The sequence below is a fragment of the Staurois parvus genome, unplaced genomic scaffold (assembly GCF_062004578.1).
Source record: "Staurois parvus isolate SC_StPar_1 unplaced genomic scaffold, SC_StPar_1.0 ptg000706l, whole genome shotgun sequence".
NCBI classification, from domain to species: Eukaryota; Metazoa; Chordata; class Amphibia; order Anura; family Ranidae; genus Staurois; species Staurois parvus.
Window position 1 is genome coordinate 287,769 of NW_028318502.1, and position 27,929 is coordinate 315,697.

The window sequence follows — 27,929 nt, forward strand, 5'->3', positions numbered from 1 at the left end:
GACAGCAGCAATGGGAGGCGGTACAGGGACCCATGAGACACTGTGGACCTGGCAGCAGCATGAGGAGGCGGTACAGGGGCCCATGGCAGATTAGGGGCCTGGCAGCAGCAATGGGAGGCCCGTAATCTGCCAGCACCTTATGACAAAATGGAACCCAGCAGCAGTGTGAGGAGACCTGAAAGTGGCACATGGCAGAGTGTGGCGATGGAGACAGCAGCAATGGGAGGCGGTACAGGTACCCATGAGACACTGTGGACCTGGCAGCAGCATGAGGAGGCGGTGCAGGGGCCCATGGCAGATTACGGGCCTGGCAGCAGCAATGGGAGGCCCGTAATCTGCCAGCACCCTATGACAAAATGGAACCCAGCAGCAGTGTGAGGAGACCTGAAAGTGGCACATGGCAGAGTGTGGCGATGGAGACAGCAGCAATGGGAGGCGGTACAGGGACCCATGAGACACTGTGGACCTGGCAGCAGCATGAGGAGGCGGTACAGGGGCCCATGGCAGATTAGGGGTCTGGCAGCAGCAATGGGAGGCCCGTAATCTGCCAGCACCCTATGACAAAATGGAACCCAGCAGCAGTGTGAGGAGACCTGAAAGTGGCACATGGCAGAGTGTGGCGATGGAGACAGCAGCAATGGGAGGCGGTACAGGGACCCATGAGATACTGTGGACCTGGCAGCAGCATGAGGAGGCGGTACAGGGGCCCATGGCAGATTAGGGGCCTGGCAGCAGCAATGGGAGGCCCGTAATCTGCCAGCACCCTATGACAAAATGGAACCCAGCAGCAGTGTGAGGAGACCTGAAAGTGGCACATGGCAGAGTGTGGCAATGGAGACAGCAGCAATGGGAGGCGGTACAGGGACCCATGAGACACTCTGGACCTGGCAGCAGCATGAGGAGGCGGTACAGGGGCCCATGGCAGATTACGGGCCTGGCAGCAGCAATGGGAGGCACGTAATCTGCCAGCACCCTATGACAAAATGGAACCCACCAGCAGTGTGAGGAGACCTGAAAGTGGCACATGTTTGGGGCATGATTCATGGCGGATTTAGTCAGTTGTGTCAGGAACTGGTGGTTTGAAATCCAGACTAATCCACGCCTGATTCATTTTCACAAACGTGAGTCTCTCCACACTTTGGGTGGACAGTCGTGTCCTCCGCGGAGTTACAATACCTCCTGCCGCACTAAACACGCGCTCCGATGCCACGCTACTGGCCGGGCATGACAGCCTTTCAAGGGCAAATTCAGCTAGTTGGGGCCAAAGGTCAAGTTTCTTTGCCCAGTAGTCAAGGGGATTGTCTACCTCGGTTGGCAGGGTGCTTTCCAAGTAGGCCCAAGCCTGTTGTTTGAGCTCCTGCTCCAGGTCCACCTGATGCTGCTGCTGCTGCGGCTGGTTAGTAGTTTCCTCACTGCGCTGGTGAAGAAAGCTACTCATCATCGACTGCAGACTGTGGCAGCCGCTGCTGGTGGAGCTGCCACTGCTCCTACCACCCCACCCCTCCCCTGCTGCCATGGCAGCGGAACGCGAGCGCACAGGGCCCACAGTGTCTGAGGATGGACGTTGGCGCACAAAGGCAGAGACCAACTGACTACATAGGTGGTTTTTATAGTTCGTTATTTTGGCCTCCCTCTCAGCAGGTGTGAAAAAGGCCACCATTTTTGAACGGTAGCGAGGGTCCAACAAGGTGGACAGCCAAAAGTCATCCCTCTGTCTGATGGTTATTATTCGGCTGTCGCTACGCAAGCAACCGAGCATGCTATGGGCCATTTGTGCCAAGGAATGCGAGGGACTCCCTGCCTCCATCTCCACAGCATACTGCCACGGTGCGTCTGGGTCCTCTGTCTCCTCCTCCTCCTCTACCAGATGCTCCTGCTCCTCCACTCCTGTCCGCTGAGTGGAAAAACCACCCATTTTACTCAATAATTCCTGAGCACCAATGTCCTCCTCTACCTCCTCCTCTTCTTCCTGTCCTGCCCCCACAGGGGTCATGTGGCGTTGAGATCTGTGCGCCACGTCTACCGCACCCTGACCAGCCATTGTTAACAGCATTTGTTCCAGGACGTGCAACAGAGGAATGACGTCGTTCATCCCATAGTCCTGCCGACTCACGAATAGCGTGGCCTCCTCAAAGGGCCTGAGCAAGCGGCAGGTGTCACGCATGAGCTGCCAATGGCTGACATCGAAGTTACACAGGGGAGTACCTTTATCCGCTTGTAACATCAGGAAATCGGTGATGGCCTTTCGCTGTTCGTAAAGGCGGTCTAACATGTGTAGGGTTGAATTCCACCTTGTTGCAACGTCGCAGATCAGGCGATGCTGTGGAATTCCGTTCTGCCGCTGCAGCTCAAGGAGGGTGTGCTTTGCAGTGCAGGAATGGCTGAAATGCATGCAAAGTTTAGGTGACATTTTAAGGATGTCTTGCAGTGGGATGGTGGATTTTAGGAACCGCTTGACAACCAGATTGAACACGTGAGCCATGCATGGCGCATGGCACAACCTTCCTTGACGCAGAGCAGACACCATGTTCTTTCCGTTGTCGGTCAACATGGTTCCGATTTTCAGTTTGCGCGGAGACAGCCATCTGTCGATTTCTCTGTTCATTACACTCAGAAGTTCCTCCCCTGTGTGACTACGTTCGCCAAGGCATACCAGGTGCAGCACAGCGTGACACCGTTGCGCCCTGCACATGTGATATGCCGGTCGGGTAATGGAACTTGGCAAGGGGGTGGCGGCTGAGGACACGGCGGAAGAAGAGGTGGTAGAGGCGGACATCTTTGCTGGACCAAGGACGTGCAAACGTGGAGGCAAAATCGTCGTGACCTGTCCAAGTTGCTGGTGCGGCTGTGCCGGCACCACGTTCACCCAGTGGGCCGTAAATGACATGTACTGTCCCTGACCGTAGTTACAGCTCCACACGTCGGCGCTGCCGTGCACTTTGGCAGAGACCGACATGCTCAAAGACTGGCCCACCATCGCTTCTACATGTGAATGCAGGGCTGGCACTACCTTTTTGGCGAAGAAATGCCGGCTTGGCACTCTCCACCGCGGCGCAGCACAAGCCATCATTTCTCGGAAAGGTGCTGAGTCCACCACTTGGAAAGGGAGGGACTGCAGCACCAGCAACTTGGACAGGAGGACGTTCAGCTTCTGCACCGTCGGGTGCGTGCTCGCAAACTGTTGTCTCTTGGAAACGGATTCCAAGAAAGACTGCTGACGGAATCCGTGAAGAGGAGTAGCAGGAGAAGGAGCATCTGAACGAGCGGAAGATGCCAATGAGCGACAACTCCCCTCAGCAGAGGTGTTGGAGCCTTGACTGGCTGATAGAGGGCGATTGACGTCGGGTGACGGAGCAAGTAACGGAGCGGGTGATGGAGCGGGGGCTGGGGCAGGCAGAACCGCCGTATCTTTATCACGGTTTTCCCAGGCCACCAAATGGCGACGCTGCATATGCTGATGCAACGCTGTAGTCCCAACATGGGCCCCCTGGCAACGCTTGACTTTCTGGCCACATAGTCGACATATGGCTACGTTTACTTCCTCGGGCGGCTTGAGGAAAAATTGCCACACCGCCGAGTAGGAAACTTTGCCCCCGCTACTCCTCACTGGCTGACTGCTACTTCCTCCGTGCGCACCGGCACCACTACTGGCCGTGGTGGTAGGCTGCAGTGGAGCTGGTGCTGTACTCCGTGGCCGTTTGGCTCCACTGACACTGCTGCGACCCTGCTCCCTCCTGGGCAACCCACCGACTGTTTTGCTCGCTGCCAAGCTGGCACCCTCTTCTCCTGATGATGCGGAAGAAATTGCCTGATGACGACGAGGCTGCCAAGTGCGATCAGCCTCCTCATCATCAATTAGGGTCTCCGCCTCACTACTAGCCCCCTCAGCTGCGTGTGGGTCAGGAGACAGACCTGTCTCTAGACCGGCTACCGAGCCACTCTCCTCGCCAGTACTTCTTCGCCTGGCTGCTGAAGAGGCGGATGTCTCCCCCTGTTCCTGACCGCCCTCTGTTAGCTCTTCCTCACTGTACAGTGGGGCTGAGCCCACAGCATGCGATACTTCACTTGGTGAGGGAACACCAAAGGACAGGGGCAGGTAGAGGGCACATGATTTCAGTGGGCTTGCTCCCGGGCCATGCCAACTAACGGTTGTGTCTGACGTACACACCGACCGTTGGCTGTAGGTGTCAGAGGTGACCTGGGAAGAGGAAGACGACCGAGCCAACCAATCGATGACGGCAGGGTTGTCGGTGGAGACACGACCGCTGGATGACACCGGGAGCACTGGCCTCTGGCTGCGACTAGTGCTGCCTCGACCCCTTCCTCTGCTGCCACGTCTGCTCGCTCCTGAAACATTGCCTCCTCTGCCACTCCTCTGCATGTTGTCTGACATACTCTTTAATTCAACGATTCTGTGTCCCTGAGTAACAATTCTGTGTCCCTGAGTAACAATTATGTGTCCCTGAGTAACAGTTCTGTGTCCCTGAGTAACAGTTCTGTGTCCCTCAGTAACAATTCTGTGTCTGTCCCTGAGTAACAATTCTGTGTCCCTCAGTAACAATTCTGTGTCCCTCAGTAACAATTCTGTGTCCCTCAGTAACATTTCTGTGTCTGTCCCTGAGTAACAATTCTGTTTCCCTGAGTAATGATTCTGTGTCCCTGAGTAACCGTTCTGTGTCCCTGAGTAACAGTTCTGTGTCCCTGAGTAACAGTTCTGTGTCCCTCAGTAACAATTCTGTGTCTGTCCCTGAGTAACAATTCTGTGTCCCTCAGTAACAATTCTGTGTCCCTCAGTAACAATTCTGTGTCCCTCAGTAACAATTATGTGTCTGTCCCTGAGTAACAGTTCTGTGTCCCTGAGTAACAGTTCTGTGTCCCTCAGTAACAGTTCTGTGTCCCTCAGTAACAATTCTGTGTCTGTCCCTGAGTAGCAATTCTGTGTCCCTCAGTAACAATTCTGTGTCCCTCAGTAACAATTCTGTGTCTGTCCCTGAGTAACAGTTCTGTGTCCCTGAGTAACAATTCTGTGTCCCTGAGTAACAATTCTGTGTCCCTCAGTAACAATTCTGTGTCCCTCAGTAACAATTCTGTGTCTGTCCCTGAGTAACAGTTCTGTGTCCCTGAGTAACAGTTCTGTGTCCCTGAGTAACAATTCTGTGTCCCTCAGTAACAATTCTGTGTCCCTCAGTAACAATTCTGTGTCTGTCCCTGAGTAACAGTTCTGTGTCCCTGAGTAACAGTTCTGTGTCCCTGAGTAACAATTCTGTGTCCCTCAGTAACAATTTCTGTGTCCCTCAGTAACAATTCTCTGTCCCTGAGTAACAGTTCTGTGTCCCTGAGTAACAGTTCTGTGTCCCTCAGTAACAATTATGTGTCTGTCCCTGAGTAACAATTCTGTGTCCCTCAGGAACAATTCTGTGTCCCTCAGTAACAATTCTGTGTCCCTCAGTAACAATTATGTGTCTGTCCCTGAGTAACAGTTCTGTGTCCCTGAGTAACAGTTCTGTGTCCCTGAGTAACAGTTCTGTGTCCCTCAGTAACAATTCTGTGTCTGTCCCTGAGTAACAATTCTGTGTCCCTCAGTAACAATTCTGGTACCTCAGTAACAATTATGTGTCCCTCAGTAACAATTCTGTGTCTGTCCCTGAGTAACAGTTCTGTGTCCCTGAGTAACAGTTCTGTGTCCCTGAGTAACAGTTCTGTTTCCCTCAGTAACAATTCTGTGTTTGTCCCTGAGTAACAATTCTGTGTCCCTCAGTAACAATTCTGTGTCCCTCAGTAACAATTCTGTGTCCCTCAGTAACAATTCTGTGTCTGTCCCTGAGTAACAATTCTGTGTCCCTGAGTAACGATTCTGTGTCCCTGAGTAACAGTTCTGTGTCCCTGAGTAACAGTTCTGTGTCCCTCAGTAACAATTCTGTGTCTGTCCCTGAGTAACAATTCTGTGTCCCTCAGTAACAATTCTGTGTCCCTCAGTAACAATTCTGTGTCTGTCCCTGAGTAACAGTTCTGTGTCCCTGAGTAACAGTTCTGTGTCCCTGAGTAACAGTTCTGTGTCCCTCAGTAACAATTCTGTGTCTGTCCCTGAGTAACAATTCTGTGTCCCTCAGTAACAATTCTGTGTCCCTGAGTAACAATTCTGTGTCCCTCAGTAACATTTCTGTGTCTGTCCCTGAGTAACAGTTCTGTGTCCCTCAGTAACAATTCTGTGTCCCTCAGTAACAATTCTGTGTCCCTCAGTAACAATTCTGTGTCTGTCCCTGAGTAACAATTCTGTGTCCCTGAGTAACGATTCTGTGTCCCTGAGTAACAGTTCTGTGTCCCTGAGTAACAGTTCTGTGTCCCTGAGTAACAGTTCTGTATCCCTCAGTAACAATTCTGTGTCTGTCCCTGAGTAACAATTCTGTGTCCCTCAGTAACAATTCTGTGTCCCTCAGTAACAATTCTGTGTCTCTCAGTAACAATTCTGTGTCTGTCCCTGAGAAACAGTTCTGTGTCCCTGAGTAACAGTTCTGTGTCCCTGAGTAACAGTTCTGTTTCCCTCAGTAACAATTCTGTGTCTGTCCCTGAGTAACAATTCTGTGTCCCTGAGTAACGATTCTGTGTCCCTCAGTAACAATTCTGTGTCCCTCAGTAACAATTCTGTGTCTGTCCCTGAGTAACAATTCTGTGTCCCTGAGTAACGATTCTGTGTCCCTGAGTAACAGTTCTGTGTCCCTGAGTAACAGTTCTGTGTCCCTCAGTAACAATTCTGTGTCTGTCCCTGAGTAACAATTCTGTGTCCCTCAGTAACAATTCTGTGTCCCTCAGTAACAATTCTGTGTCCCTCAGTAACAATTCTGTGTCTGTCCCTGAGTAACAGTTCTGTGTATCTGAGTAACAGTTCTGTGTATCTGAGTAACAGTTCTGTGTCCCTGAGTAACAGTTCTGTGTCCCTCAGTAACACTTCTGTGTCTGTCCCTGAGTAACAATTCTGTGTCCCTCAGTAACAGTTCTGTGTCCCTCAGTAACAGTTCTGTGTCCCTCAGTAACAATTCTGTGTCTGTCCCTGAGTTACAGTTCTGTGTCCCTGAGTAACAGTTCTGTGTCCCTTAGTAACAATTCTGTGTCCCTCAGTAACAATTCTGTGTCCCTCAGTAACAATTCTGTGTCTGTCCCTGAGTAACAGTACTGTGTCCCTGAGTAACAGTTCTGTGTCCCTGAGTAACAGTTCTGTGTCTGTCCCTGAGTAACATTTCTGTGTCCCTGAGTAACAGTTCTGTGTCCCTGAGTAACAGTTCTGTGTCCCTGAGTTACAGTTCTGTGTCCCTGAGTAACAGTTCTGTGTCCCTGAGTTACAGTTCTGTGTCCCTGAGTAACAGTTCTGTGTCCCTGAGTTACAGTTCTGTGTCCCTGAGTAACAGTTCTGTGTCCCTGAGTTACAGTTCTGTGTCCCTGAGTAACAGTTCTGTGTCCCTGAGTTACAGTTCTGTGTCCCTGAGTAACAATTCTGTGTCCCTAAGTAACGATTCTGTGTCCCTAAAGTATCTGTGGCCCTAACTCTGTCCCTAATACAGAGAGGTCTGTCTCTCTTGAATGACCGGAGGCAAATGGAGAATTGTAAGATGGCCGCAATTTATAGCTCCACCATTACACAGTGCTGGCTGGCTGGCTGCTGATTGGCTAATGCGATCACATGTCATGAATGAATGCATTATGGGTCAGCGCGCCTTGTCTGCGTGCCTTCCCAGAGATCCCCGCTCCGTCGCCACACATGTCGCAGCCATTTTAGGAAAAATTTTGATTCGCGCATCCGAAGTCTGCTAATTTTCGGATTCGACGCGAATCGAATTTTTCCTAATATTCGAAACGAATTCCACTTCGTCAAGTTCGATTCGCTCATCTCTACTTATAATAATGGTCTGCTGAGAGTTTCAGGGGGGAGTGACGTGCAGTTGGAGCGCTGGCTGCCATTGAGCATCTGTGTGAGACAGATGCTGTGTGTGGTAAAGGGCTTGAGGCTGTGTGCGTTAACCACTTCAAGTCTAGACACTTTGACCCCCTTCCTGTCCAGACCAATTTTCAGCTTTCAGTGTGTAACGGAACTGACCCAGACTGCGCTTGAATACTTCCATTAGAATACCTCTTCCCTGTCCGAACACCGACAACTGACCCTACAGACCATGCAAGACTAGATGACACCAGTCTTGAATTAAACCAGGAGGTAGACTAGTTTATTTGAACACAGATACAAGATATGTACACTCAGGGGAAACCCCCCCCCCCTCCCTGCATAATAACACAGGGCGGGGCAAACAAGAGACACACAGGTATTCAAACTTCACACCAGCAGACAGTCCCATCAGGAGGGAGGGCTGCTGGAGACTACCCCCACTAAGCTAATACACACACATAAACACATATATCCCATAATAGTTTGTTCCCAAACCAGACAAACAATAGAACAATGGGATGCAGCCACATGACATTAAACAATCAACAACTTCCCACCCCAATATTAGGACAGATCATCCTGTACCCCTAACAGGAACAGGATGATTTACACATAAGAGGGATATTGGGAGCTGAGACAGGGGTCTCCCCACCTCTCCAAAGTGAGCTGGGTTCCATGGGCCCCCCACCCAAAGTGACTCCCCTTTCAGCAGGAGACTAATACAGGAGGAGACCCCAGACGGGTTGACTCCAAAGTTAGTCTGTACTTCCAGTCCCCCAATGCCAGCACCCACACAGTACCCCAAGCAAATTGTCCCACACAAAGCATTACTCACCCAGCCAACCTCTGCCTCGCTCGTAAAACATACCCGTCACTGGTCCTTCTCCTTGAAGTCCTCTCAGCCGCTGGAGAGAAAGCGGGGTGGCTGGGCTGATTCCATCATGCTGTTGTGGATCTGGGCCGACTGCCCAGCATCCCTGGGGTATCCAGGTGCTGACTGTAGTCTTATCCACTTTGACTTGATGGACATCCCCCAGTGTTCGCAAAGTAAGGCTGACATCCTCTTGTCCCAATGCCAGACCCTTTTCTGGGGTTGTGTCAGTGGAGACCGAAGTCCCATCCACGGACATCAGCTCAAGCTGCAGTTGTGAGGTGCCAATTGCATCCTCTTCCTGTAGCTCCTACAGTGCTGATTGTTGTGGGCAGAGGTCAACAACGCCATGCCCTGATGCCAGCTCTTCTGCTGGAGGCACGTCGGCTGGTTCCTCCTCAGCAGAAAAGTTAATCAAATCCCCAGTCTCTGGAACTGGTGTCTGGGGATAGGGGGTTCACCATCTCCTGTCCGTGGAACCCAGAAGATGTTACCAGTGCTAGTCAGAGTTCAGCAATGTTTGGCTCTGTTGCCAGCTCTTCTGCTGGAGGCTCACCAGGTTGTTTTTCCTCAGCAGAGAAGTCAATCAAATCCCCAGTCTCTGGAACTGGTGTCTGGGGATAGGGGTTCACCATCTCCTCTCCGTGGAACCCAGAAGATGTTAACAATGTTGGGCAGAGGCTAGCAGAGCTCTGCCCTTTTGTCAGCACTTCAGGTCTGGGGATGGCAATCTCTGAAATTTCCACTGCCGTTTCTTGGGCATGCTGCTAAACATGTTTTAGCAGTTGCCTGTATGCCCTTTCCAGATACTGCTCTTTCATCAGCAGGTATTCCAGATCTGGTTCAAGCTCTGAGACCCCTGTGAGACCGAACATAGCCTTTCTGTCTTCTCGCAGGTCCTCAAGAGTAGGTTCTCCTTCATCGCCAAACACAAAATGATCTGTAAGGCTCTCCCATAGCAATCCAGGGCCACCAAAGTCATATCCCTCCATAGAGCATTCTGTTGTCACCCCTAAATATTTCTGCTCTGCGTACCATTGCAGAGCCTGATATCGGTTATCCAGCTCTATCTCCTGCTGGACCAGCCTGTCCAACTCAGTCACCCATTGCTCCTGGGGTTGCTCTCCCAGGAATGGCATCCGTAACTCCCGTTGGCCCCTGGCCCATTCCTCTGGGGTCGGATAGCACTTGCCCTTGTATATACCAGCAACCTGGAGGGCTCCACTCCAAAGCACCACCCAAATCCGCTGCCTGAGCTCCAGGTACTCATCCGCAGACACAGTCCTGGAGTATGTTGCAAGAACGATCCGCAGCAGCCTTGGAAACTCTGATGCCAGGTCCATATCCCCAGTTGGGTGACCTACATCTACTTTCCTGATCTTGAATCCCGGCAGTGGTTTGGACCCTTTTCACAGCCAGGAAGCACAATCCCACCACTTTCCACCAATGTAATGGAACCGACCCAGACTGCGCTTGGGTACTTCCATTAGAATACCGCTTCCCCTTCCGAACACTGACAACAGACCCCACAGCCGACCATACAAGAATAGACAACACCAGTCTTGACGTAAACCAGGAGGCAGACTAGTTTATTTGAACACAGATACAAGATATATACACTCAAGGGACATAATAGTTTGTTCCCAAACCAGACAAACAATAGAACAATGGGATGCAGCCACATGACATTAAACAATCAAGAACCCCCCACCCCAATATTAAGACAGATCACCCTGTACCCCTAACAGGCACAGGGTGATTGACACATAAGAGGGATATGGGGAGCTGAGACAGGGGTCTCCCCACCTCTCCAAAGTGAGCTGGGTTCCATGGGCCCCCCACCCAAAGTGACTCCTGTCACACAGTGTTAACACACTTTGAATGCCAATTGCACGGTCATGCAACACTATACCCATATTAATTTTTAAGCATTTTTTTGAGACAGATAAAACATTATTTTGGTGGTATTTATTCACCGCTTTTTTTTTCTTCAAATAAAATGTTGCAAATAAATAATATTTCTTCATAAATCGTGGCCAAAATATATTCCACTATCTTTTTAGTTAAAAAAAAAAATAACCAAACTAGTTTAACCAAAAATTATGAATTTTTCAGAATTTTTTTTTTTTAACATACTGTCACCCATAGTGACACTGTGCTACTTGTGGGGGGTGATGAAGTTTTTTTTTTTTTTACACTGATTGCTTTTACACCCATACAGGCTGTAAATGCAATCATTTCTCCTTCTCTCTGCCTGCATTCTTGCAGCCATTGAGAAATACTGTGCGAGCTGTGATTGGTTACAGTTTTTCAAATGGTATAAGGCTGTTGTGAATAGCCCTGTACCATGTGACCTCGGTGATCATTCACAGATTTCACAAGTAGTAAGCAATGATGTCAGGAAGTGACATCTTGTTTACTACTATTCATGTAATCACTGATTGGCAAATCAGCGATCACATGAATCGGGACCTCACACAGAGGTCCCGTACAGTGATCGGTGTTCCGGATTGTGGTGCTGCTCGCTCCCAGGGAGCGCATTGAATGTGGGGGCACTGCTCCCGGCTGGCCTTTATGTACATGGGCCGGACGGGAAGTGGTTAAAGGACTAAGGCTGTGCGCCACAAATAGCCAGTGGTCTGGGAGACCCACACCAGCAGAGGTACTGCTGACCAGCAGTGCTAATGAGTAGCCAGAAGGCTTAACATTTTTCATGTGGATTTACAACTAGAGAAGAACCCTTGGATGGAAAAGCTTATTTTGGATTTTTGTGTTTTTGTTTCTCGCCTTTTAATAAAAGTGGGCTACCAAGCCCTGAACAAGAGTTTGACTAGCGTGGACTGACTTGGAAAGCATCTACCACTAGAGCTAATCATCCCCCATGTCACTATATATATATATATATATATATATATATATATATATATATATACATACAATATCCCCCAGAAGTGAGACCCCACCTCACATTTTTGTAAATATTCTATTCTATCTTTTCATGTGACAACACTGAAGAAATGACGCTTGGCTACAATGTGACGTAGTCAGTGTACAGCTTGTATAACATGGAAATTTGCTGTCCCTTCAAAATAACTCAACACACCACCATTAATGTCTAAACCGCTGGCAACAAAAGTGAGTCCACCCCTAAGTGACAAGGTCCAAACTGGGCCCAATTAGCCATTTTCTCTCCCCAGTGTCATGTGACTCGTTACTGTTACAAGGTCTCAGGTGTGAATGGGGAGCGGGTGGGTTACATTTGGTGTTATCGCTCTCACTCTCTCATACTGGTCAATGGAAGTTCAACATGGCACCTCATGGCAAAGAACTCTCTGAGGATCTGAAAAAAATAATTGTTGCTCTACATAAAGATGTAGACTATGGCTATAAGAAGATTGCCAGACCCTGAAACTGAGCTGCAGCATGGTGGCTAAGACCATACAGCGGTTTAACAGGACAGGTTCTACTCAGAACAGGCCTCGCCATGGTCGACCAAAGAAGTTGTGTGGTGGCAACCAGGTGAGGAGTACAAAGACAAGTGTGTCTTGCCTACAGTCAAGCATGGTGGTGGGAGTGTCATGGTCTGGGGCTGCATGAGCGCTGCCGGAACTGGGGAGCTACAGTTCATTGAAGGAACCATGAATGCCAACATGTACTGTGACATAGTGAAGCAGAGCATGATCCCCTCCTTTCGGACATTGGGCTGCAGGGCAGTATTCAAACATACCGACCCCAAACACGCCTCCAAGACGACCATTGCCTTGCTAAAGAAACCGAGGGTGAAGGTGATGGACTGACTAAGCATGTCTCCAGACCTAAACCCTATTGAGCATCTGTGGAGCATCCTCAAACAGAAGGTGGAGGAGCGCAAGGTCTCTAATGAGAAGCATCAGGATCCATCTTCTGTGCCGGGTCTGTCGAGTCAGCGGGAATCATGATTGATGATGGATTTACAAGAGGGAACATTTTTGGTGATTGTTATCTTTTTAATAAAGAATTTGTAAAATGTTTGGATGTCTTTTTTTTTTCTAGATTACTTTGTCCTTTTTTGTGAAGGACTGGGGGAACTATGTACTCCATACTCATTCAGGAGGGGCAGTATCTGGGCCCCTTATTAATAAAAGTGGCTTTAGATTCTGGTATGACCCCAGATCACAAACCCCTAAAACCACCAGGCCAGGGCTGTAGGGAAGAGACTCTTGTCTTCATCAACATCAGGACAAAATGCCTTGCCAGGGGTGTTGCCTTGGTATGGTAGGTGTGGTATAGTTCAGGAGGGGGGCTCACCTCATTCCTGGCCAACCAGTATGCAAGCTCAAATAAAAGTATGGTATAAATGTGAGGGGGGGGGGCATGACAGTCAATGGATCTTACTGGGAGTGGAGAAAATTAAATAGAGGCACAGTTTTTTTTTCACAAAGAAGCAGAGGCAGAAGCAGATGGAACAGAATCAGGTGAAGCTGGAATTTGACTTCAGTGACCCATATCTATCAGCAAGCTAATGACTGACTGCTCGTTCCTGATAGGTTAAACATTTAGCTTTTTTGTTCAATGTTAATTAGTGTCACGGACTGCCAGCGCCTCTCCCATCCCCCACCATATTCCTCCACCCCTCCCTTCCCCCTTGTACATTGCAACCTAGCTGCGTCACACATGATCTTCAAGAGACCCACACAGGAAGCAGCCCTTCTTTTTTTTGTTCCTGTCCATGCTGCTGGAATCATCTTGCTCCCACAAAGATGCTGGGAGGCTCGGGTGAGGGGGACCGAGTCTCCCCAGTCATCCCCCCTGTGCACTCTGCAGACCCCCAAAAGGTCAGGACTGTAGCCCTCTGCAATACCCCAGGGTTGGGAGTCTCCACAGCTTTGCATGAGCCTTCCCCTCAAAGGTCAGACCCCACAGCTGAGACCCTGCCAGTCTGTAAGCCTGTCTACTGGGCACCCTTGCACCCTGTCTGCTGCTGAGTGCCTTGGGAGCTGCTGCTGAGGGACCCTGCACACTATCCGTGGCTGCGTGTCTCTGGAAGCTGTCTGCTGCTGAGTGCCCTGGGAGCTGCTGCTGAGGGACCCTGCACACTGTCCGTGGCTGTGTGTCCCTGGAAGCTGCCTGCTGCTGAGTGCCCTGGGAGCTGCTGCTGTCTGCTGATCCCTGGTTGTCCCTGGAACGCTGACCGCTGGTTGTCCCTGTCTGGAGCCGCCTGCCGCTGATGGTCTGCCAGCTGCTTACCGTGAGTGTCCTGAACTGTCCCCGCTGTGTGCACCGACCACCCGTGTTCTGAACTGTCCCCGCTGTGTGCACCGACCACCCGTGTCCTGAACTGTCCCTGTTGTGCGCACTGACCACCTGTGTACTGAACTGTGCCTACTGTGTGCACCGACCACCTGTGTCCTGAACTGTGCCTGCTGTGTGCACCGACCACCCGTGTTCTGAACTGTCCCCGGTGTGTGCACCAACCACGTGTGTCCTGAACTGCCCCCCGCTGTGTGCACCAACCACCCATGTTCCGAACTGCCCCGCTTTGTGTGCACTGACCACCTGTGTCCTGATGGCATGCACAGAGTATAGCTACCTGTGGTGCCCCTGAGTGCTTGAGCCATCGCTACCCGTTGAGTCCCCGTGAACCCAATGACCCTAGAAAGCTGGGTGGGAGCTGTGCTGTGGCCAGTCTCCACAGCTAGAGTCCTGTTGAGTCCCTTAGGCCCCTGCCCAGTGGTAGGTTGCCGCCTGTTGCCCGAGGCCCCTGCCCAGTGGTAGGTTGCCGCCTGTTGCCCGAGGACCCTGCCCAGTGGTAGGTTGCCGCCTGTTGCCCGAGGCCCCTGCCCAGTGGTAGGTTGCCACCTGTTGCCCGAGGCCCCTGCCCAGTGGTAGGTTGCCGCCTGTTGCCCGAGGCCCCTGCCCAGTGGTAGGTTGCCGCCTGTTGCCTGAGGCCCAGTGGTAGGTTGCCGCCTGTTGCCCGAGTCTCCAATCCGCTATCCAGTCACAGAGGGAGCTCGGCTGAGGTCCCAAGCCTAGGGGGGAGACTGCCTGCCTGTCGCTGAAGACCCCCCGTGCCTGGAATTGTCCCTGGTTTGCGCACACATCACCCTCCCTGCCATTTCCCCATTGAGTGTCTGTCCTTTTGTTGCTTCAATAAAGCTTTGTGTGTTCCCCATCTTCTCCGTGTGCTCTGTCCTGCCTGCGCTTCCGTTACAATTAGGGTTCTTTCTTTTTTTTTATTCATGTATTTATTTATGCTTTTGTGTGATTTGAGGATGGAGTGGATTTTCTTTTGGGGCAATTAGTTTGGAGGTTGTGTATTCCTAACCCCTTCACGCAAAACTCCCACAAATACTCACAGAACTGGGCTTTTTTCTGTGGGGCCGCATATTTATGTACCTGTCTTTGTGCTGGGAGTGTGTCGCACAGCGTGCTCCCAGCACAAAGACCAGGGTGTCACTGAGAGCTCTGGGACCTGTTCTAACGATCAGGACCCGGGACTCCTGATTCTGGGTCTCATGATCTCTGTGATAGCCTCTGATCAGTCACTGTGAAGCCTGCCCCCCTTGTTTTTTCCTCTTTGAATGGAGGAGAGAAATACATTGTATCTCTATCTCCTTGCAGAGAGAAAAAAAAACTAAATATATATTAAAAATTACCTAGATCAAGGTTTGATCTAGTTCTGTTCCAGGGTTAGTATTTAGGTCAAAGGTCAGGATTTTTTTTATTTTTTATAAATTGGTGTTACTGTCAGTGTGTTTTAGGTAAAATAAACAAAACACAAAATTTGTACTATTGTTTCCAGGCTGTACTCCGGGTACAAATAACAAATAACACACATATATGGTATCGCTGTGATCATCAAGAGCTGGAAAATTTATTTTGGGTTGCTCTTTGGTGGTAGGTTATGGTAGTAACAAGAAACACACAGCTAAATTTAAAAACATTTTTTTTTTTTTACTATTTTGGGCCAGTTTTCCTTTGATAATAAAAAAAAATAGGAGATATCCATTACCATTTACCACCAAATGAAACCCCAATTTGCCCTGAAAAAAAACGCGGTATAATTCACCTGGATGTACCAAGTAGCTGTGAAAATGTGAACGGTTTTACTAACGCATGTCAAAGTTGAAACATTTTACTTAGGCTTTAAGATTTGTTTTACCCTCAGGTGTGAAGGGGTTTAAGAGGATCTTTTTGACTTAGTCTGGGGTGATTAGAGCCCAGTATCGCCTGTTACTGATCATCAATTAGTGAAATATTTCTCAGCACCCCAGTAGCTATAATAACAGTGTATACAAAACACTTCATACCACACCACGCATTACCCCCCCCCCAAAAAAAAAAAATTAGCTAGGCTCTAGTGAGAAAGGCAATAATATATCAGACTGCACTTGGATTTTGATAAAGAAAGGACAGGACAGTAGGGATGAGTTGCCAGTTTGGTTATAGAATCCCCATGATGTCATTGACCAGATGTAGTCATGTTCATGGTTGGCCAGTAACTTCACCCAGGAGACCCCGTCACTTAGCCTACATTCCCTGTCAGGGACCAGCAACTATCATTTGCACCAGGAGCAGTCATCAGGAGTGGATTGTTCCAATGGTCATCTGATTATGGGCATCATTCATCGTGATTGATGAGGATCTGCATCACTGAATAATGTGTATGATGATGAATTTACAGTTGCAAGAAAAAGTATGTGAACCCCTTGGGATTACGTGGAGTTTTGCATGAATTGGGCATAAAATGTGCTCTAAACGTCATCTAAGTCACAACAATAGAAGAACACAGTCTGCTGAACATAATACTACACAAACATTAGATGTTGCCATGGTTTCATTGCACATAACATGTGAACATTCACAGTGCAGGGAGGAAAAAGTATGTGAACCTTTGGACTTAATAACTGGTTGACCCTCCTTTGGCAGCAATAACCTCAACCAAACGTTTCCTGTAGTTGCAGATCAGACCTGCACAACGATCTGGAGTCATTTTGGACCAGTCCTCTTCACAAAACTGTTTCAGTGTAGCAATATTCTTGGGATGTCTGGTGTGAATCGCTCTCTTAAGGTCATGCCACAGCATTTCAATCGGGTTGAGGTCAGGACTCTGACTGGGCCACTCCAGAAGGCGTATTCTGTGCTGTTGCAGCCATTGTTTTGTTGAATTACTTGTATGCTTTGGGTCATTGTCCTGTTGCATCACCCATCCTCTGCGGAGCTTCAGTTGGCGGACAGATGGTCGTACGTTTTCCTGCAAAATGTCTTGATAAACTCTGGAATTCATTTTCCCATCAATGACAACAATCCATCCAGATCCTGAGGCAGCAAAGCAGCCCCAAACCATGATGCTCCCTCCGCCATGTTTCACAGTGGGGATGAGGTTTTGATGTTGGTGTCCTGTGCCATTTTTTCTCCACACTTAGTGTTGTGTGTTCTTCCCAAACAACTCAATCTTGGTTTCATCTGTCCACAGTATATTTTGCCAGTAGTGCTGTGGAACATACAGGTGCTCTTTTGCAAACTTCAAACGTGCTGCAATCTTCTTTTTGGACAGCAATGGCTTCCTCCGTGGTGTCCTCCCATGTACTCCATTCTTGTTTCATGTTTTCCTTATTGTAGATGTGTCAACAAAAATGTTAGCATGTGCCAGAGATTTCTGTAGGTCTTTAGCTGACACTCTGGGATTCTTCTTTACCTCATGCAGCATTCTGCGCTGTGCTCTTGCAGTCATTTTTACAGGACGACCACGCCTAGGGAGAGTAGCAACAGTGCTAAACTTTCTCCATTTGTAGACAGTCTGTCTTACCGTGGACACATGAACATCAAGGCTTTTGGAGATACTTTTGTAACCCTTTCCAGCTTCATGCAAGTCAACAATTCTTGATCATAGGTCTTCTGAGAGCTCTTTTCTGCAAGGCACGGTTCACATCAGACAGTGCTTCTTGAAACCAGTAAACCCAACACAGGTGTGTGTTTTTTAAGGGCAGGACAGCTGTCAGCAACACATCCAATATCATCACACTGATTGGAGTCAAGGTTGGCTCACTCCTGGCTCCAATTAGCTCTGGGAGAAGTCATTAAGCTAGGGCCTCACATACTTTTTCCTCCCTGCACTGTGAATGTTTAAATGTTATGTGCAATGAAACCATGGCAACATGTAATGTTTGTGTAGTATTATGTTCAGCAGACTGTGTTCTTCTATTGTTGTGACGTTCAGAGCACATTTTATGCCCAATTCATGCAAAACTCCACGTAATCCCAAGGGGTTCACATACTTTTTCTTGCAACTGTATTTTCCAGGTTTTTGAGGAAAAAACTGACAGAGTGACAGCTGTCATTCCAGGGGCAGTAATGACTATGTCATTTTTTCCTCTGAAACCTGCAAAATATATAACCAGCATGGGAATCTTTCCAATTTAATAGCATACAGCAGCAGCCCTGAAAGGAAGGGACTTTTCTCCCGAAATGCATTGCTTTGATGTACTTGTCATTATTCTAAATAAATGCCTCTTTACCTACCATCAAAAGTGCAAGGCATTTGCCTAGGACGGCATTTTTTCAGGGGGGCAGCAGCAATTTTCAGGGGGACAGAGCCGCCCTCTGAAAGAAGGGATGAAAGAAAGGACACATGCAGCATGGGGACCAGGTGGGATCTGAGAGGCTGTGGGCTGCTTGATGGTGTATGCAGAGACTGACTCTTGTTCCTGGGATGTCTGGAGCTGTGAAGGTGAGTGTCTTCTCTCTCACTGGGGTGGGGGAGGTTGCCACTGTATGGGGGGCGGTGGTAGTGGAAGGTTCACTTGGGTGGGGGGTGTTGTTGGTCATTGTCAGGCTCTCATCGAGGGGGAGGGGGATGTTTTGTCAGTGTCAGGGTCTCTCCGTAGGGGGGATAATTTTTGTATTGCCTAGGGCAGAACGAAACCTAAATACTCCACTACTTCAACCATCCCATCCCTACTATAAACAGTAACAATACTAACCCCTCCCACACCCAGATAACCTATATCCCCCCACCAGCATACCTGTCTTCCCCAAATATTATACAATTAAATTAAAACTAAAATAGTCTAGCGCCAAAAAAAAAAAAAACACCCAAAATGCTCCATGCACACTGGGCTTCCAAAAAGCCAGTTCCCTTGGCAGAGAATAAATGCTGATAGAGATTTTAATGTTCTGCCAGAAAGCTCCAATCAAAAACACACACCAGACGGGTATGTTTTTCCTGTCTCTAAACTTTGAGCTTAACCTCCCTAGCGGTCTGATGATGTCAGTATTTCTGTGCTCAAAGCGGTACTTTGTTTTCCATGGAAATATGTATTTTTTTTATTGTCGGCCTGTAATTTTTAGGAATAACTCACTGAAATCTGTCCGAACAAGAGTCTAGTAAACATTCCGGGGATGATAAAACTTGAAACACGAAATCATAAATTATAATTTAATAAATAATCATAAAAAATATTAATATATTAATAAATGTAATTCAATAATATAATCAAACCAAAAACACTGAAATGTGAAATATAACGCCAAGTTCGCACATCGCTGAGCTCAGTCGCAGAATCGTTTTCAGTGTCTGATGAGGAATTTCCCCCACCAATCATTATCACTCAATTCTGCAAGTGGTTCTGATTTACTATCGCTGTTCTCTAGCCGGTCTAAAACCGCGTCTGACCTAAAGGGATGCTTTTTGGACGCCATGGACGTTTCTCAGTTTCCAGGCAGAAAGAACAGTAAAAATGCAGGCAGGGCGCCGGAAAAAGCACTCGGGACAAAATGTATGTGAAATGGTTTGATACAGGAATGTTATACTATGTGATTTTAGTGATTTTAGTGAATGTCACTTTTTGTCATTTTCAAATTTCCCGCCAGTTCCGTCCCCCGTACGTCCCGACGTCGCAGGGAACGGAACCCAGAAGATGGATGTCAGCATCGGCTGGAGGACATTACAGGGGACACTGCAGGGGGGACATCGCGGGAGCGCAGGACAAGGTAAGTGAAGAAGAGATCCTGGAGCAACACTGCAGAGTATTCCCGAGTGTAGCTCGGGGTTACCGCTTGTGGTACTGAAACTTTACCCCGAGCTACACTCGGGAATACCGCCAGGGAGGTTAAACCTTTATTGGGCCAATCAAAGACAAGCTCCCATCCCTACTTGAAGAATGCCTCTTTCTAACGTGATTCATCCTTATGGGCTTAGTCCTAGAGTCCTAGGGCTACACTTGGGAATACCGCCAGGGGGGTTAAAATATGCCTCTAATCGTCCTAATGTGCATGGACACATAGGATACCACTGAGCTGCTTCTACGGGGAAAACAAAACTCCTGTAGAAGCTGCAATTTTTAAGCCAGTGTGCATGGAGCCTAAATAGCACTAGAGTCATCTTATGTATTAATGATGACCAGGGGCGGACTGACCATTCGAGCACTCGGGCATTGTCTGAGGGCCCGGGGTCAGTAGGGGGCCCCATGAGATGCCCTTGATACCTTTCATAGGCTTTTTTGGGTGTGGTTTGAGTGTTGGTGAGGACACAGGGGCCCCATGATTTCTTATTGCCCAGGGGCCCCATGAGTTGTCAGTCCACCCCTGATGATGAGAATAATAATTGCAGCCAATAATATTCAGTAATAAGTGACAGTACAGTCAGGGTCACAGGTGGCTGTGTATTTACATGTCAGTGGATATTTTGTTTGAATAAAGTTACTTTTTAATACAGATTGGTGTTCTCCTAACTGCCATACCCGTGATAGGTTCAGGGACTGAAGTGGCTGCACATCAAGCTCATCTCAGGACTACAGCATTTATCTGACACTTTATTGGGCAGTGTACGGGTGGACTCCTGTTCTTCTTTATCTATTCTTCATCTATTGCAGACTGTACTGTCACTTATTACTGCGTATTACTGGCTGCAATTAATATTCTCATCATTAATATACAAGAGAAGCCTATTCTGCCTTCATTTAATAACGGAATCTTCTATTCCTCCTACCAGTCCACCCCCCCACAATTACTACCTTTTGTACCACCAGCCCCTCCCTCTTAGATTGTAAGCTCCCAGGATCAGGCCCTCCTATCCCTCTTGTATTGAACTGTATTGTTGCTGTATTGTCTCCCTTTATATTGTAAAGTGCTGAGCAAACTGTTGGCGCCATAAATCCTGTATAATAATAATATATAAATCCTGTATAATAATAATATATAAATCCTGTATAATAATAATATATAAATCCTGTATAATAATAATATATAAATCCTGTATAATAATAATAATATATAAATCCTGTATAATAATAATAATAATAATACAAGAAAACTGGCAAAATGGATGAGGGCTCAATGAAAATATGCTTCTCAGAAGTATACAACTGAGCAAATTTCTGGGGAAAAAATTAATACGTGGGCAAATTTTTTTTAAAGTTTATCCTATCCCAGGTGATTTCAGGGACCGCACAGTGTATACTCCTGAAAATGGAGGAAGCACATGATCATGTCATAGGGTGTCCTCGACGTGACAGATGAATACATTGGCATGTGATAAATGAGGTTTGTGGACGAGTAAGCGTGTACTTAATTTTTTTTTGTAAGTCCCATATTAAGTGTTAGGACCAAAAATATTTAGAATTTGTCCACTGTGACAGGTCTCCATTCAAATGGATGGACATAATATGAATTTGGGTTATTTGTGATGTACTGCTGGGCAAAAAGATAGTTCTGGTCCGAAATTAAATGGAATAAATCATTGGTGAAAAATAAAGAAAAAAATTAAATAGGTGTAACATTTTCAGCAGTGCCTAAATGCCTGGTTGTGCAGTAATAGGGGGGTTACTAGCTGATGCTGGGTTACAGGGAAGCCATAATGGGTTTGCAAGTTCCTCTGGGAGACATGTATGGGCTCTGATTCTTGGTGGATGATGTGACACCCCACTATTGAGCCTTCCATCCAGGTGTACTGCATTGCTGGTGCTCCCACTTCACCGGGATGATGTACAGCACTGCTGGTGGTTGCCTGCTCTTCAGAAAGTCTCGTCCTTCTTCTTATAGGCATCCTTTCCTCCTCTCATTCGGCTATTGACCCACAGCTCTCTATGAGTTCCTACTCCGAATCAGGGGCGGACTGACCATTTGGAAACTCGGGCACTGCCCGAGGGCCCGGGGTCAGTAGGGGGCCCCGTGAGATTCCCCTGGTACGTTTTTCATAGGCTTTTTTGAGTTTGGGCAAGGACACAGGGGCCCCATGATCCCCTATTGCCCGGGGCCCCATGAGTTGTCAGTCCGCCCCTGCTCCGAATCCAAATCTGACAATGAGAGCTCCCTGCTACTCTCACCGGTCATTGTCAGAATCTAGAAGGCCTCCTTGCTGGTGTACTTTTTTTTTTTGGACATGATGTATACTGGCTGTGGTGACACTGGGACAGGTGTGGCAGCAATCAGGGATACAGTGTATGTCTGCACTGGTGTGGCTGAATCAGGGTTGCACTGATGACGGCTGCACAGGTGAGACAGGTCCACTGTATGATCAGGGCATTGAAGATGGATGCACTGGTGTGACAGGTACTATGGCTGATAAGGGCACTAATTATGGCTGCACTGGTGTGGCTGATCAGGACACTGATGACAATTACACTGGTGTGACAGGTACACTGACTGATGGGGGCACTGATGATGGCTGCACTGGTGTGACAGGTACATTGGCTGATCAGGACCCTGATGATGGTTGGACTGGTGTGACTGATGAGGACGCTGATGATGGTTGCACTGGTGTGACAGGTACACTGACTGATGAGGACACTGATGATGGCTGCACTGGTGTGACAGGTACATTGGCTGATCAGGACCCTGATGATGGTTGCACTGGTATGGCTGTTGAGGACATTGATGACAATTACACTGGTGTGACAGGTACACTGACTGATGAGGGCACTGATTAGGGCTGCACTGGTGTGACAGATACACTGACTGATGAGGGCACTGATGAGGGCTGCACTGGTGTGACAGGTACACTGGCTGCAATCAGGCCACTGACAGGTGGGTCTATGTGTGTAACAGTGTAGTGTAGGGCAGTGTAAAAATCACAGTAAGTCACAGAGGAATTGCTAAACTCACAGATCCCGATACAGATCTTTCTCCTTCCTCTCCCATGCATGTGTGTGAGTAAGGAGAACCAGTAACAACAAATACTATAGTTTACATTTTGTGGTCTGCTGTGATTGGACACTGTTATCAAATAGTAAAGGGCCACTGAGAATGGCCCTTTACCCAGATCTGTGATGAGCCATGCCCAAGGTAGTGATTACAGATCATGGTGGAGTGAACCGAATATCTCCACTCCTACCTAATTTGATACACGGGGATCAGGTGGGATTGTCTCTTGCTTTGTGCCATAACCTACCATCTAATTGACACATCATTCTAGGATTTCCAAACCAGGACATCTATACTTGACTCTAATAATTGTATTTTTTTCATATCATTTCTACTCCTTTCTCTTGATTTTCTGTGAAACACTTTTGTGTTAGTTTTGTGGGATGTGGACAAACTGTAATCTCAGAAGAAACCATTCTGTGTAGTTTGAAATCCTCTCAATATCCCACAGCTATGACCTTGAAGAGTACAAAAGCATCTTGCTGATGAAATCAGCTGTTAATGAAATTAACAGGAACCCCGATCTTCTGCCCAATGTCACCCTGGGCTATCGTATATTTAGTACTTGTTCTGATTCCAAGAAAACTTTGGGATATGCCATGAAGATCTTGTCTGGAGAGAAGGAAGCTCCCAACTATTACTGTAAGGGACGTGGAGAAGTGGCCGGTTTTATTGGTGACACTACTTTCCATACAAGTCATGCGCTGGCCCAGCTACTTAGTCTGTATCGGTATACACAGGTAAGTGATCACTTCAATGTATTATATAATATATTAGAGATGGGCTGCATGTTTGAGTCGGACATAAGTTCAACTCAAATATGGGCCATTCATGTGTATGCTGAACACACGAACGGTACGGGTGTTCTGCGGGCTATTCACCCACCACTCCCCACAATGCACTGCGCCCTGACAGTACATTGTCATTGGTCAAAGCAATGCACCTGACCACAGGTCAGGTGCAATGCTTTGACCAATCACAGCACATGATAATGTCACAAGGGGGTGGGGTGAACCCTGCCCCCTTGTGACGTCATGACAGTATATAAGAACTATCTTTTCACGTGCAGCTCTCAGACGGCGGAAGCCGGTTTGGAGAGCGGAGCAGATTTTTTATTGCTTTTTTTGGGTAGCGGCGTTGGTGGGCATCATGATTGTGGTTGGACCTACTTCAGGGGACATTTTTTTTCATTTTTATTTTCAATAAAGAACTTGCCAAAGGCTGTTAAAAGGGGCTTCCAGATTCTGATAAGCCCCCCCACCCGCAGACCCCCACAACTACAGCCCATGGTTGTAGAAAGAGGCCCCGTGCCATTTTTTCAAATTTTGGCATGGTGGTTCCCATCAAAATCCATACCAGACCCAAAGGGTTTGGTATGGATGGGAGGAGGGACCTCACGCCGTTTATTGAATTTTTTTTTTAATTGTCTGTTATTTACGACAATTCTTTTGACATTAATGAATGTTTCACTACTAAAATACCACATGACTTATTATTATAGCTCATGAGGTACTTAGTAACTGAGCGGTATATTGCCACATACTCAGATGCCGTAGGATACCGTTCAGTTGTTCGGTTCAGTGTTTGAAGTTTGCAGGTGAACGTTCTGTAGGTTCGGATGTTCGACCGTAAACCGAACAGGGGGGTGTTCGGCCCATCACTATAATATATGTGTCCAATAGATGGCTCAGTACAGTCTGTGAAATTGTTTTAGCCTTACTTGAGTGCAGATCAGAATTTACAGAACTTTGAATAATTCAGGTACACGGAACAAGTGGTGCCATTTATATGTATAGGTAATCTCTTATCTCAGTAGAGGAGTCAGTGACTTCCTTCACAATTAGGCATCCTCACCAGGTGCCACTTCAAAATTTGGAATCCATGGATGGCAGCTGTACACAAAATCCATCCCACACTTGCAAGCTAAATAAAGGGAATTGGGGGCAGAAGCAGAGAAATCACAGATCCAAGAAGATCAAGAAGATAAAGTAGAAACAGCACCTCAATCAACTTGCAACAAAAATCTTGGCTTCCTGACACAGCAGCAATGTGATTTCAAGGCAGCACAGGGACCCATTTATTGTGCTGAGAAACAATACCCAAATTGTGCAAGAGGTAAATGTAGCACATATCAACCAATCAAGCATTAGGTGGTTATCAGCCGTGTGCATGAGAGTAATACATGTTGTCACTGAGAGAAGCCCCACTTAGGAATAAATGTCAGGAGGAAATCAAGGTTCACAAAAAGTTAGAAATCTAAGGAACAGAGATCTCCATTCATACCACCAACCCGCCTGTTCACAGGCAACTGTCAGTGTTCTTCTGGTATTATTACATGTGGCTTTTGTGGGGCTGGGGAGTGGATCTACCCCCTTCTCACAGAATCCTGTGACTTCCAAAGAAGAAAGAAGAGAACCATGGAACCCTTACTGATGGGGAAAAAAAAAAACACAATATTGTAACACCAACAATGACATTCAATGTAATTAGTGAACTTAGTGATACAGCAACTGAATGTAGAACAAAAGGAGCGAGGAAACTGTAAATTGGAAAACATGGTAATATTCATTGAGTCGCCTTTGTCAGTTTTTTAAGGGAAGTCTAGAGAGAGCTAAAGGAATTAAAATGGGTTCATGGTCAAGTTATAGATGCTATATATGAGGATTTACTATGCTGAAGAGTGGAGAAATTAGATAGCCAAGAAGCGGTCCATTTTAGTGTGAAGGGCTTTTTTCAGCTGGTAAGTGGTGGAACGACATCCGTCCCCTTGGCAGCCTTCTTGTCAGGGACCATCGCGACGCATGGGTCTACACATGCGTAGGCGTCTGTCAAGACATGCAGGTAGCAGGGTACTAGGACCCAGGCACACCCGTCGTCTTGACAGTACTAGGCAGGCACTGGGACCAAGGCGGCGCCTGTCAGGTGCAGGGCGGGCTACTTAAACCAGCCCTGCACAGACACTTGTTGCCGAATGGTCTTTTGTATCCTGTTGCCCGTGTTGTGAATACTCTGATCTGGATTGTCTGACCTTGTTGCCTTCTCCTGTCCTGACCCCTTGGCTTGCCTGACTCTGCTCCTGGATGCTCCCTTATAGATCTGATCTTTTGGTATTGACCCTGCGTGTGACCCGACTATCCTTTGCCTATCGTCTTGTACCTCACCGACCCGCTAGTTACCGACCCGGCTTGTTTGACTCTGACTTTGCTCATCCGTCCATCCATCCCTCAGGGATCCCTGGGCTCCCTCACATCAGACTCTTAACCCGCTGGAGCCCTTGGCAGACTCCTCTACCTCTGGTAGAGATACCTAGCAGCTGCGACCTGGTCCCGGAGCGCTCCAAGTCCATCCCCACCATCAGAGGCCCTGGTGAACAAGTGCTCCGGTACTTAGACTCCACACTCTGGGGAGGCTCTATCAGGGGACTGATAGAGGTACTGTCAGGCGGTCCATTACAGTACCATTTGGCCATGACTGAGTCTGGAGGGGGGCCTTCTTCCATAGAAGAGATTTGCCGACATTTGTCCGCCCTAACCCAGGCAGTAACTGCCCTCCAGGACAAATGCTCCAGGTTAGAAAATCGGTTTGACACCATGACCATGTCCGAGGCTCCTCCTCAGAGCCAGGCCTCAACTGTTAGCCCGGAGGTAGCCTCTGGATCTCCCATAGTGGCTGCGGCTGCAGCTTCACCAGCCGAACCTCGTGTTCCCATGCCTGAACGTTTTCGGGGAGATCGTGCACGGTTTAGGTCCTTCAAAAACGCATGTCTGCTGTATTTTGACCTGCAACCTCGTACCTTCACCACTGAGTCCGTTAAAGTAGGATTCATAATTTTCCTACTACAAGATGAACCCCAGGACTGGGCCCATAGATTAAGGGAAACGCAGGGCCCCCAGTTACAGACCATAAACACATTTTTTGAGGCCATGTCTGTCCTCTATGACGACCCCCAGCGGGTGGCTTCAGCTGAATCCACCCTCTACTCCCTTCGACAGGGTCGTCGAGCTGCGGAGGAATATGCCTCCGAGTTCAGGCAATGGATGGGGGACACGCGTTGGAACGACGCTGCCTTGCGTCACCAATTCTGGGTCGGACTCTCGGAGGCGTTAAAGGATGAGTTAGCCAGGGTTGGCCTCCCAGAGTCCTTGGAAGATCTGATAGCCCTGGCGATCCAAATCGATCGCAGGTTGCGGGAACGCCGGTCTGAGAGGTCAAGCCAGGGTCAAGGAGTCACATGGGCACCTCCCAGGGGCACAGGTCATCTCGCCCCTACCGATGTTCCATCAGCCGTTCCTGTGGATACTTCAGAGCCCATGCAACTGGGATTGGCTCGGCAGGCCCTCACCCCAGAGGAGCGCCAGAGAAGACGCACCAGGAACCTCTGTTTCTACTGTGGAGGAACTGGACATGTCATGTGGAACTGCCCGGTGAAGGCACATAAGTCGAGAACTACAGTTCCCTTTTGTTCCCTGGGTAATATGAGTCAATCCAGTTACTTAGCAGTACCCCTCTTTTTTCAGCTTCGGGAAAGAACCGTGGAGACCCCTGCAATCATTGACTCGGAGGCCTGCAGTTGCTTTTTGGACATTGATTTTGCCCGTCAGCAGGAAATACTTTTACAAGCCAGGAAATGGGAACTTAATTTGTTCCTGGCTGATGATTCCCAGATTAAATTGGGTTTGGTTGACCAAGAAACTACCCTATACTCACCACCATAATGGGCCTTCACCGGGAGTTATTACGTTTTGACGCTATCGCGTCACCCCTTTTCCCAGTGATCTTGGGGCTTCCGTGGCTACAAGCCCACAACCCTCAGATCAACTGGGAAACCGGGTCCCTCAGTTTTCCCTCGGCCTATTGTCGGGAAAACTGTCATGCCTCCGGGCCCCCCAAATCCTCCTATGTGCAGAGGACAATTCTAGCTTGAGACAGGTTGTTCCAGTGGTATACCATGATTACCTGGATGTATTTAGCAAACGTGGGGCCGACACTTTGCCCCCTCATCGA

The 27,929-nt window shown here is 48.2% G+C and overlaps 1 pseudogene; it reads left to right on the top strand.

Annotated features, from left to right (window-relative positions):
- Window positions 1–24,681, top strand: part of LOC149445842 (uncharacterized) — a 47,107-nt pseudogene extending 22,426 nt beyond the window's left edge.
- Window positions 24,682–27,929: the final 3,248 nt, after the last annotated feature.